The sequence below is a fragment of the Tenrec ecaudatus genome, chromosome 8 (genome assembly GCF_050624435.1).
Source record: "Tenrec ecaudatus isolate mTenEca1 chromosome 8, mTenEca1.hap1, whole genome shotgun sequence".
Classification (NCBI taxonomy): Eukaryota; Metazoa; Chordata; class Mammalia; order Afrosoricida; family Tenrecidae; genus Tenrec; species Tenrec ecaudatus.
Genome location: NC_134537.1, coordinates 72,357,499 through 72,369,303, shown reverse-complemented (window position 1 = coordinate 72,369,303; position 11,805 = coordinate 72,357,499). Strand labels below are relative to the sequence as shown.

General features: G+C 41.4%; 1 pseudogene; it reads right to left on the bottom strand.

Moving 5' to 3' along the window:
- Positions 1-422: 422 nt before the first annotated feature.
- LOC142454354 (RNA/RNP complex-1-interacting phosphatase pseudogene) lies at positions 423-1,532 on the bottom strand (annotated as a pseudogene).
- Positions 1,533-11,805: the final 10,273 nt, after the last annotated feature.

Sequence of the window (11,805 nt, the reverse complement as noted above, 5' to 3'; positions counted from 1 at the left end):
ACATTGGTTGTCTTGCTTTTAGACCATGGGCTCTCACCAATACTCAACGAGCCTAGCCAACTTGTGCTAGGTCATGAACTTTAGACCAATTAACCTGCTTTTATCTTCTCCTTTTTTCCCTGCAAATCAACTCCATAGGTGTCAATAGCCAAACTCAACCCGTCTCTTTATTGTTGCATTTCTCCCACTTACACTCAACAAGTAGATCCAGGTGGTCATCTAGCAAGCGTTTGAGCCTGCTCACAAGCTCCCCCCCTTTTTTTTTTGCAAAGAGATTCTTTATTACTTTTTCAATTCCAAAATATTTCCTTACAAAAGTTACAAGAGTGAAATGACAGCATATTTTTTCCTGTCACCATTGTGTAAATCTTCAGCAAAAGAGGTATCAATATAATTTTTCCTTAAGTTTAATACATCCAGGAATAACAAAATAGACAATAAGCCTCATTAGAACTGGCCTCGTGAAGTCACTCTGGTTGCCTTCAGTCCAGCTCCAAGGTCCAGAGAGGCTTCCTGTGGAGCTTCATCCCCTCACCGGGACCACCCCCACGGGGTCAATAGTATGATCTGGGGTTAGGTCTGCTGGGAGGGAATCTTCTGTTCTGGGCGGCTTGACTGGTGTTCGGCTTGACATTCCAAGAATATCTGCTTTGCGGATAGTGCTGCTCAGGGGGACCCGGAGTGGGTGGGGGACCAAGGCCTCTCTGGTAAACATGCTGATTGTGTGAACATTTCCTGAATGGGTGTTGGAAATCCTGGGGCTGAGCATGGAAATGCCAGGATGGGTACACTTGGTTCCGATGGAAGTTATACCCAGATCCTTGGTAACCAAACGGAGTCGTGGTAGACTCTGGTTCCATGAGGTGTGGTGACGCTTCAAAGCCACTGGACCTGGACCCACTGGGACTGCGGTTCCTCCTGGCAGGTCCATTCTGAAGGTCTTCAATGTAGTTTTTCCTTTCTATGCAATGTCCCCAGCACCTGTTAAATAATTCAATTGCATCATCTGGCCTCATGCCTTCTACATCAATCAAATATCTACAGATGAGATAGCCAGCCCTGTTTAAGCCGTGGGTACAGTGAACCCCAATAAGTTTGTCATTATCTTTATTGTCCCTCAAAAAGCCATTAACAGCACACTTGAATTCTGAAATAGTGTTATCATCAGGCACCTGATGGCCAATTGTAAAAATTTTTAAATAGGGAATTATTTCTGGCAAGTCCTCTGGGTTATAATACCGCTGCGTGTATGTTACGTCAATAATCAGTCCAAGTTCTTCATTTTGTTCTTGGATTTTGTTAAAAAGATCCAAAGGGGAAAAACATTCTTCTGAAGCAAGATTCCCTTCAAAGCTCTTGTTCAAAGGGACGTTAAAAGCAATGAAACGAGTCCCAGGCATCTGCAGTCCAACTGGGAGGTAGTCTTTCCATCTTTCGGGGATGTGGTTTTTGCTCTTCTTTTTGGGTGCGGAATGTCCGGAGAAGACACGTCCCTGGGCCCAGTCGCGGCGAGCATTGTGCCAGTGGCTCATGTGGGCGGTAGGATGCTGCCCACCCAACGCCAAACATCCCCAAGACGCCAGGGCCGCGGCCGCCCTGCGGGACCTAGATGCCGGCCCCACAAGCTCCCTTTAACATTCAGTCCCAGAGAGGAGTTTTCTTCATGTTTCCAGATTTTTTTCCAGGTTTTCACAAAGACTACTGGTTCCTAAGTACTCCAAAGCACTGGGTGGGCATATCTTTCTTTGCAGACGTGGCCTAAATCCACCTAAAGATCAAATTTTAATCACTATAAGCAAGTGAGCTTACAAAATTTCCAATAATTTCCCTCAGAAAACAACAGAGTAAATAGTGTGGTTTATCTGACCTCTGGCTAGACAAGAAAAACTACCATGAGGGAGAGGTCAAACAAACATCGACTCTCCATCTTATGATTTGCTTCTCCAGTACCCCACTCCCAAGGTACAGTACTGTGTTAGTCTGGGTACTGTACAAAAACAACTTCACAGAAACTCATGTATAAGAGAGAGAGTTTTATATAAAGGGTAAGTGCACACCAAGAAAACATCCCAACCCAGTGCTGCCCAAGCTCACAAGCCCCAAATTAACCCATATTTACAACACCAATCCACAAAGTCCTCCTCCATCTCACAAAACAGATTCAATGATGCCAACTGAAGGAGGAAAGCAGAGTCAGTGAATGTGTAAGCATCTCAGTGCTGGCAGGGGTCTCCACACGCACCCAGGGCTGCATTGGGGTGGGTCCATGAAGCTTCTCCTTGGGGGATGTCTTGGAGGAAGTGAGTCTTACCAGCTGAAGCAGGAAACTGGCTAAGGCAGCTGCACCCTGGTCCAATCATCACAAAGTAAGAGACCTCAGAACTAGAAAGGCGAGATTCACCGAGCCATTTATCCCTCCACCTTTCAATTAACTCCACATGCGTTTATTGGTCAGGTTGGCACAATATATTAACTACTTCACTATTTAACATCATTTTCACTCCTCTTGAAAAACTTGGAATCATATTAAGTGTATACAGTTGAATCCTTTGCTATAATAAGTTCTGAAAACAACCCAATTTTTATATTTTCTCATTTATTGGCTTTCATTTATATCCGCTATTTCTTTAAGTTTCCCCTGAGATGTAGCTCACATTGCATTTTATGCCTAGATGCTCAAAACTGGAGTTCATGTTGAAACAATAAATCACCATCACTTTTTTTTTACTGTTTTCTCTTTGTTTTGGGTTCCTCAAATTGGTAACCAAGTTTTCTATTGTTCTTGTGTTTTTTTGGACTCTTTCCATGTGACTATAACTGAAAAGCAAATGTAATTAGAAAAGAGAAGAGAAGAGGGTCTAGAGTGTGCATTAGGAAAGGCCAAGATTTCTCGGTTAAGCAAATGAATAAAGCATGGCAAATATATGTTAGTGAACTAACCAATGCATAGAGAAAAAATGAATGTCAATTCATGCAGCTAAGTAGTTTCTTGAGTAAGAGCCATTTATAAAATGGATATAGAGAGGAAGAACCTATGGAACTATTGAGTAGAGTCTGTCTACAGTCTCAAAATCCATGTGTTTGTTCTATTTCAGGCTTAAACATAAGGGATGATAAAGGTTTTTGGGTTTTTTTTGGTCCTGACTGGTCTCATGGGGAAAGTAACCACACCCCTTTGCCCCCACCCCCGCACACATACATCAGACTTGTTGAACACCCAAATACTGCACTTTCTGGAGGGAGTTGCTGTCAAACACTCAAACTGTGAAATCCATGCTCATCTGTATGCTTGCTGAATCCAAGAACTCCTTTCAAAAGCCTCCTTTTCAAGAACCTTAGTTAAGGCATTTTTCGTGCACTTCTGCCAAGACGTATGTATTCGATGCCATTGGCTGAGAAACTTTTCTCAATTCTGACCTGATACAGTTCTATCACATTCTTAATCTTTCTGGTCCATTGAATGGCATTGAAGCGATACTGCTTCTCATTTGAAAAACATGTCATCTCACCCTTAGTTGGTGGGTTGGTATCCTTCATTGGGGGAAAATAAAACACATGGACTCCAGCATCTATTTCATGTGCCTCTTACTTGCTTGTCACTCTTACAACTCAAACTCAGTTCACTGTGACCAGGTGGAGTCTGGCTCACAGGGAATCAACCGTGCAAGGTGGGGACAGTCAAGTAAACCGGCTCCGTTGTGTTTCAGAGGCTGAAAGTCTCTGTGGGAGCAGAACACCTTCTCTTTATCCCTCCGAATAGCTGCTGGGAATGAACTTTATCAATCAGAATAGCTGTGGGAATGAACTTCTGATCTTCTGATTAGCAGCCCAACATGATGCACTTTGCCACAGATCTTGGTTTCACTATCACAGTAATAGGATAACTTCTTGGTTGTTACTTTCTGCCTAATTAGCCAGTTATACACTTGGCAACACCACCAGTGAAAGATCTCATGAAAATCCTCCACTCTTCCTTGTAAAAGTGGCACACAAGCAATCAATTATTTAATGTATCTCTTCCAGGTAAAGTCTCAGTAATTCTCAATTGTGCCCTGCTGCCCAGGGCAGGGTAAGAAGATGGGGGACGACACTGATAAAATCCACCTGTGAGTAAGTAATTATTAAAAGGATACATTGAAATTGCCATACTACTTGGTATAAAAGGAGTCCTCTGAGATGCAGAAGGGAGATTACTGCCAGCAAGATCCAGGAGTGAAGCGTGTCCTTTGAACCCAAGATCCCTGGGCAGTAAGGTCATTGATCCGGAAGTCATGATAATCAGAGGAGCAGCAGCAGAATCCAGAGGAAGAGACGAGAGAGAGAGAGAGAGAGAGAGAGAGAGAGAGAGAGAGAGAGAGAGAGAGGGTGGTGGTGGGCCCTACCTCACAAAGCAAGGAAAGCTGAGTGCTTTGGGGCAGGAGGCCGCTTGAATAAGGTGCCTTTGTGCAGGGAATTGAGGGGCAAATCTTCCTGACCCAAAGACATGAAGCTGACACTTTTTCAGCTGAGGATCACTAGAGGGGCGTGTCTTGAAGCGCTGACTTCCAGGAGGTGGGCTTGCTGATTCAGGGAGCTTGATCTTTGGGTTGAGGCTTACAAAGGAGTGGGACACTCTGTGGACATTAATGAGGAGCCCTGAAGGAATTTTGTGACATATCATGACAGAATATTTATATGCTGAGCATTTCTCACCTGCCTTAGAACATATTGACTTTCTTTTTTTCTCTCTTTCTTTTTTTTTTTGTTTTAATCATTTTATTGGGGGCTCATACAATTCTTATCACAATCCATACATACATCCATTGTGTAAAGAACATGTGTACATTTGTTGCTATCATCATTCTGAAAACATTTGCCTTCTACTTGAGCCCTTAATATCTGCCGCTCATTTTACCCCTCCCTCCCCATTCCCCTCTACCTCATGAACCCTTCATCACTCATAAATCATTATTATTTTGTCATATGTTACACTGTCTGAAGTCTCCCCCCCACCTTCTCTGCTGTCCATCCCCCAGGGAGGAGGTTATACATAGATTCTTTTAATCAGTTCCCTTTTTCTCCCCAACATTCTCTCCACCCTCCAGGCATTGCCACGCTCACCACTGGTCTTGAAGGAGTCATCTGTCCTGGATTCCCTGTGTTTCCAGTTGCTATCTGTACCTATGTACATCATCTGGTCTAGTCAGATTTGTAAGGTAGAATTGGGATCATGTTAGTAGGGCGAAGAAGCATTTAAGAACTAGTGGAAAGTTATATGTTTCATCATTGCTACCCTGCATCTTGACTGGCTTATCTCCTCCCTACAACCCTTCAGTAAGGGGGTGTCAGGTTGGCTACCAATGGGCTTTGAGTCTCCACTCTGCACCCACCCACATTTATAATTATATGATTTTTTGTTCCTAGATGCTTGATACCTGACCCCTTCAACAGCTCATGGTCACACAGGCTGGTATATTTCTTCCATGTGGGCTTTGTTGCTTCTGAACTAGAAGGCCACTTGTTTATCTTCAAACCTTTAAGACCCCAGACACTATATCTTTTGATAGATGGGCAACATCAGCTTCCTTCACTGCATTTGTTTATGCACACGTTTGTCTTCATTGATCATATCAGGAAGGTGGGCACCCACTGATATTATTTTTAGTTCTTTGATGTCTGATGACTGGTTCTTCTATACCTCATGTTCAGAGAGGCTGGTGTGCTTCTTCCATGTGGGATTTGATGCTTCTCAGCTAGATGGCTGCTTGTTTATCTTCAATCCTTTAAGACCCCAGATGCTATATCTTTTGATAGCCAGTCACCGCTAGCTTTCTTCACCACATTTTCTTATGCACACATTTTTCTTTAGCAATCATGTCAGAAAGGTGTGCATCCTGCGATGCCAATTTAACATAATAACGTGTTCTTGCATTGAGTAATTGCTTGAGTGGAGGCCCAATGTCCATCTGCTGCCTTAATACTAAGCCTATAAATATATGCACATAGATCTGTTTCCCCAAAGTCCTATATAAATATATGCACATATACACATTCCAGTCTTTAGACCTCTATAAATACCCTTTGTCACCTAGTTCTTTCCTCTATTTCTTTTTACTTTCCTCTTGTCTCACTATCATGCTCAGCCTTCATTTGGGTTTTAGTAATTTCTCTTGCTTACCTTGCCCTACCAGGCCTCTCACACCCTCCTTGCTACTGATTTTGGATCACCTATTGCTTCCCTCTCCCTGGGTTTGTCACCACCACTTCTGTACCCCAACCTCCCCCCCCCCCGTGTCCCTCAGGAACCATTGGTCCCATTGTTTTCTCCTCCAGACTATTCATCCAGTGTATCTTATCTAGATAGATCTGTAGACATAATAATGTGCACCAAAATTCAAGCCATAGAAAGATAGGCGATAAGTGAGAACACAGCGATTACAACAAAAAAGGAAACCAATTACCCATAGAACAATAAATTAATTTAAAAAAATTTAAAGAAAAAAAACTGTAAATAGACCGTGGTCTGATTTTTTATCTCTAGGTGTGTCCTTCAATCAGGTCCAATGGGGTACCATGCTTTGGTGCCAGAGTCTGTCTTAGGGGTTCCCTACTCAGCTCCCATGACTGCTCTGCCACACGCTTTCAGTGATTTGCTTCAGTGTCACAGGGTCAGTCAGGGCCAGTCCCGACCCTGGGTCTCTACTGTTGTTCCCCCTAGGGCCCTGGGTCATCAAAGGATTGCATGTCTCATAATGGGATCAGCCATATTGTCCACTCTGTTATTGGCTCTCAGAGGGGGGATGTCATCTTCCAGGCCTGCTGGGCCAGGTTGTGCTCCACTATCTCTTCCTCCCGCTTCATTTGTTCCTATATGCTCTGATCAAACATGCCCCTCTCCTCTGGCTGCAGCTTCAGTGCTGTCCTCTCAGGTAAATTCTTCTGGGTTGAGGGGCAGTAGTTCATGTAGCTGGTATGGGGGCCGAGCCCCCAGGCCCCTCCACTGGCTCCCCACTCCTTGCCGGCACACTGCATTCGTCTGGCACTGGCTTTATATCTGGTCCCTCTTTCCCTGTGAACACACAAACAGTACCCTCCCCTTGGGTGGTTCAGTGCCCTCTTCCCCCTTCACACATCTTTTTTTTTCTTTCCCCTTTTCTCCCTCCATTCCCGTTTTAGTTGGCTACCATATGTACCCCTGGATTTGGTCTGGCCCCCATCCCTGGAGTGTTTGTATACAGCTTTTTCCCTGTGCTCCTTTTGCACTATATATATATATATATATATATATATATATATATATATATATATATATATATTTACCACAGCAGACTCATGTTATACTTGTCCTCCTGTGCTTGGCTTACTTCATTTAGCATAATTTCCTCCAGTTCTACCCATGCATCAATGTACTTCATGCATCCATCACTGCTTTTTAGCAATGCATAGTACTCCATTGTATGTATATACCACAGTGTTTTAATCCATTCATCTGTTGATGGAAATTTGGGTTGTTTCCAACTCCTTGCAATTGTGAACTGTGCCGCAATAAACATTGGAGCACAGATGCCTATTTGTGACTCCTCTGTATTTGTATCTTTCCCTATTTCTGATAGCCTATGTATTCCCTGTGCCAAGGTTCTCAGGTTTGTCCCAATTCCCTCATTAATGGCCCTAATTGTTTGGGATTTTATCTCAAGGTCTGTGATCCACCGTGAGTTGATTCTTGTTCATGGAGTGAGGTAAGGTTCTTGTTTCATTTTTATGCATGTAGATATCCATTTTTTCCAGCACCATTTATTGAAGATGGCATCTGCTTCCAATATAATATTTTTGGCCCCTTATCAAAAGATCAGTTGCCTGTATGCTGATGTTTTTATTTCTGAGTCTTTAGCTCTTTTCCATTGGTCTGAATATCTGTCATTATGACAGTACCACACTGTTTTGAATACTCTGGCTATATAGTACATGCTAAAATCAGGTAGAGCAAGCCCTCCCACTTTGTCCTTCTTCTTGAGGAGTTGCCTGCTAATTCTCGCCTTCTTCCCTCTCCATATTAATTTGGTAATCCATTTTTCCAATTCTTTGAAGAAGGATGGTGGTGTTTGTATCGGGATAGCATCGAGCAGAACTGACATCTTTACAGTATTCAATCTGCCAATCTATGAGCATGGGATAGTCTTCCATTTATTGAGGTCAGTCTCAATTTCTTGAAGTAGGGTTTTATAATTTTCCTTATACAAATCTTTCATTTTTTAAGTCAGGTATATCCCTAGGTATTTCAATTTGTGCTTGACAATTGTAAAGGGTACTACCTTTTTAATCATCTATTCTGTGGTCTTGTCTAATGTGTAGAGCATTCCAATATACTTCTCATTGTCTATTTTGTATCCTGCCCCTCTGCCATATTCCTCTATTACTTCCAACACTCCACTTGTGGAGTTTAAGGGATCTTCAATATTTAGAATCATATCGCCTGCAAGTCATGATAATTTTGCATCTTCCTTCCCCAGCTGAATATCTTTAATATCTTTCCTTTGTCTTATGTTGTTAGCTGGAACTCCAGTATAGGCATCTTTGTCTGGTCCCTTTGAGTGGAATGGTTTTCCTCTTTTCTCCATTAACTACCACATTAGCTGTAAATTTTTCATATATGGCTTGTATAATATTGAGGAATTTTCTTTCAATTCCTATCTTCTTAAATGTCTTAAACAGGAATGTGTATTGGATGTTGTCGAATGCTTTTTCCACATCTATTGATATTATCATGTGGTTCTTATCATTTTGCCTGCTAATGCGTTGAATAATACTGATGGTCTTTCATATGTTGAACCATCCCGACATCCCTGGTATGAATCCCATTTGGTCCTGGTAAATTATTTTTTAAAATGCTTTTGTATTCTATTGGCCAATATTTTGTTAAGGATTTTTGCATTGATGTTCATAGGGATATGGGTCTATTGTTCTCAATTCTTGTGACATCTTTGCCCACTTTAGGTATCAAAGTTATACTAGCTTCATAGTAAGAGCTTGGGAGTTTTCTGTCTTTTTCAATGTTCTGGAAGAGTTTGTATAGGATTGGAGTCAGTTTGTCCGTGAATGATTCGTAGAATTCTCCTGTGAAGCCATCTGGCCCAGGGCATTTTTTGTTGTTAATCTCTTGATTACCTTGTCTATTACTTCCTTTGCTATGGGTCTGTTGATGTTGTTGACATCCATGTGGGATAGTCTAGGGAGGGATTGTGTTTCCAAATATTTGTCCATGTCTTCCAAATTGTTGAATTCATTAGAATATAGACCTTCACAGTGCTGTGTAATTATACTTTTGATTTCATTCGTGTCCATTGTAATGGCCCCTGTTTCATCCCTCATCCTTGCAAAAGTCGTTTGTTCCTTCCTTTCTTTGGTTAGGTTTGCCAGAGGCCTATCAATTCTGTTAATTCTTTCAAAGAACCAACTTTGAGCAGCATTAATATTTTCCATAGTTTTCTTGTTTTCCCTCTCCTGTATCTCTGCTCTGATTTTTATTGTATCTATCCTCTTGATATTAGTAGGATTGTTCTATTGATTCTGCTCTAATTGGTGTAACTTTTACATCAGCATATCATCCATGAGTCTCTCTTCATTTTTAATGTGTGCGTTCATTGCTATTAGCCTTCCTCTGATAAATGACCTTGCTGTATCAAACAGGTTTTGGTATGTCGTGTTTTCGTTCTCATTGGTTTCTAGAAACTTCCTGATTTCATCTCTGATCTTGGTCAATATCCACTCCTTTTGCAACAGGAAATTGTTCACCTTCCAATTGTTTGCCCTTGATTTCTTCACTGTCCTTCTGTTAATTTCCAGCTTTATGGCACAGTGATCAGCGAGAGATGTCTGTATAATCTCTATGTGCTTGAATTTACTCAAGTTGGACTCCTTCCCAGCATGTGGTCTATTTTCGAATATGTGCCATGTGGGCATGAAAAGTATGTGAATCATTTTGCATGTGGGTGGAAAGCTCTGAAAATATCTATCAAGTCAAGTCTTCCAACTGTGCTATTAAATCTGTAACCTCCTTGCTGAGTTTATTTTCCAATGATCTGTCCTTATCAGAAAGTGGTGTATTAAAGTCACGAATTACAATTGTTGAGCCTGTGATCTCTTTTCTCATCTTTTCAAGTGTTTGATTTATGAATTTCACAGGTCTCTTGTTAGGTGCATATATGTTTATTATGCTCACTGCTCTTGGTCTACTGTTCCCTTGAGCATTATATAGTGCCCCACCTTGTCTCTTATTATGGCCTGTATCTTGAGGTCAATTTTGGTCAGATAAGATCGCTACTCCTGATTTTTATGCATTACTGTTTGCTTGGTATATTTTTCTCCAGCCTTTAATTCTCAAACTGTTTTTATTTGTAAGCTTGAGATGAGTCTCCTGGAGGTAGCAGATTGATGGGTTATATTTCCTGAGTCAGGTTCTTAGCCTCTGCCTTTTAATGCCTGAGTTCAGGCCTTTGATATTCAGTGTTACTATATCCATCTGTGGCTCTGTGATGTCATATTGTATCTTTTGTGATGGATATTTTCCTATCTACCTATCTTATCCGTTTGTTTTGTGTGTGTGGTTTATGTTTGCCTTCTTTCCACTATTGAGCTGATGGTATCCTGGGGGCTGTTTCCTCTTTGTCTCCCTATGGGTGGACTTGTTCTATGTGATGGTCTCTTATTTGCCCTCCGTGAGTGTTGATCTTCTGCCCATACTGGATCAGCAAAGATCTTTTGTAAGGCTGGGTTTCTTTTTATGAATTCTTTGAGCTTGTCCCTGTCTGGCAACACTCTTACTACTCCGTGTATCACAATACATAATTTGGCTGGGTAAAAAATTCTTGGGTTTCCATTTTTTTCCTTCCATTTTTGGAATATGTAGCTCCATTCTCTCCTCTTCTTCATAGTTTCCACTGATAGATCTGAACATACTCTTATTGGGGTACCTTTATCTGTAACTGTTTGTTTTTCCCTAGATGTTTTTATGATCTTCTCCTTTTCCTAATCATTGGATAATTTGACAATTATGTTTTTTGGTGTCTTCTTCATGGGATTCAGAGTGGCTGGTGTTCTTTCAGCCTCTTGTATTGTTGCCTGATTTTCATTTATTAAGCAGGGGAAGTTTTCCTCTAATAATTCCCTTTCTATTTTCACTGATGACTTCTGTGTTGTGTCTTGTACCAGTAGTCCAATCATTCTAACATTGTTTCTTTTCATAATATCAGACATGGCTCCCAAGCTTTCTTCAGCTTCTTTGATTGCTGCTTTTCCCGTTAGCTGAGGTCTGCTTGGTTGTCGTCTAGGTCACTGATGCGATTCTCTGCCATCTCAAGCCTATTGGCAAGGTCTGTCAATTTGTCACTGGATTTTGTTATTTCATCCTTTAACTCTTGTATTTTCCTTTGGTGCATTACTTTTATCTCTTCTATCATTTCATCTTTTTTCTGCATTGCTTCCCTCATATCCTTTATGACTTCAAGCAGCATTTTGAAAATTTCTTTTTGTGCCAGGTCAATATCTGCTTCTTCTATGCCCAGTATTATGTTCATGACTAGTTTAGGCATTGTCTTCTCTTTCTCCTGCCTTTTCCTTGAAGCTGTTAGAACTCATTGATGTTTACGTGTTGTTTTAGAGGAGCCTGGAGTCATCTTCCTGAGTCGAAGAAACATGGGCTCTCTCTTGGGGGATTTTTATGAGTACTTCTATGAACTACCTGCCAGTAGTTGTTCTGAGGGGTCAGGCTATCACTATATCTTCCTATGGTTTCACTTTTATCCTAGCCATCCAGAATTCCATTACTTG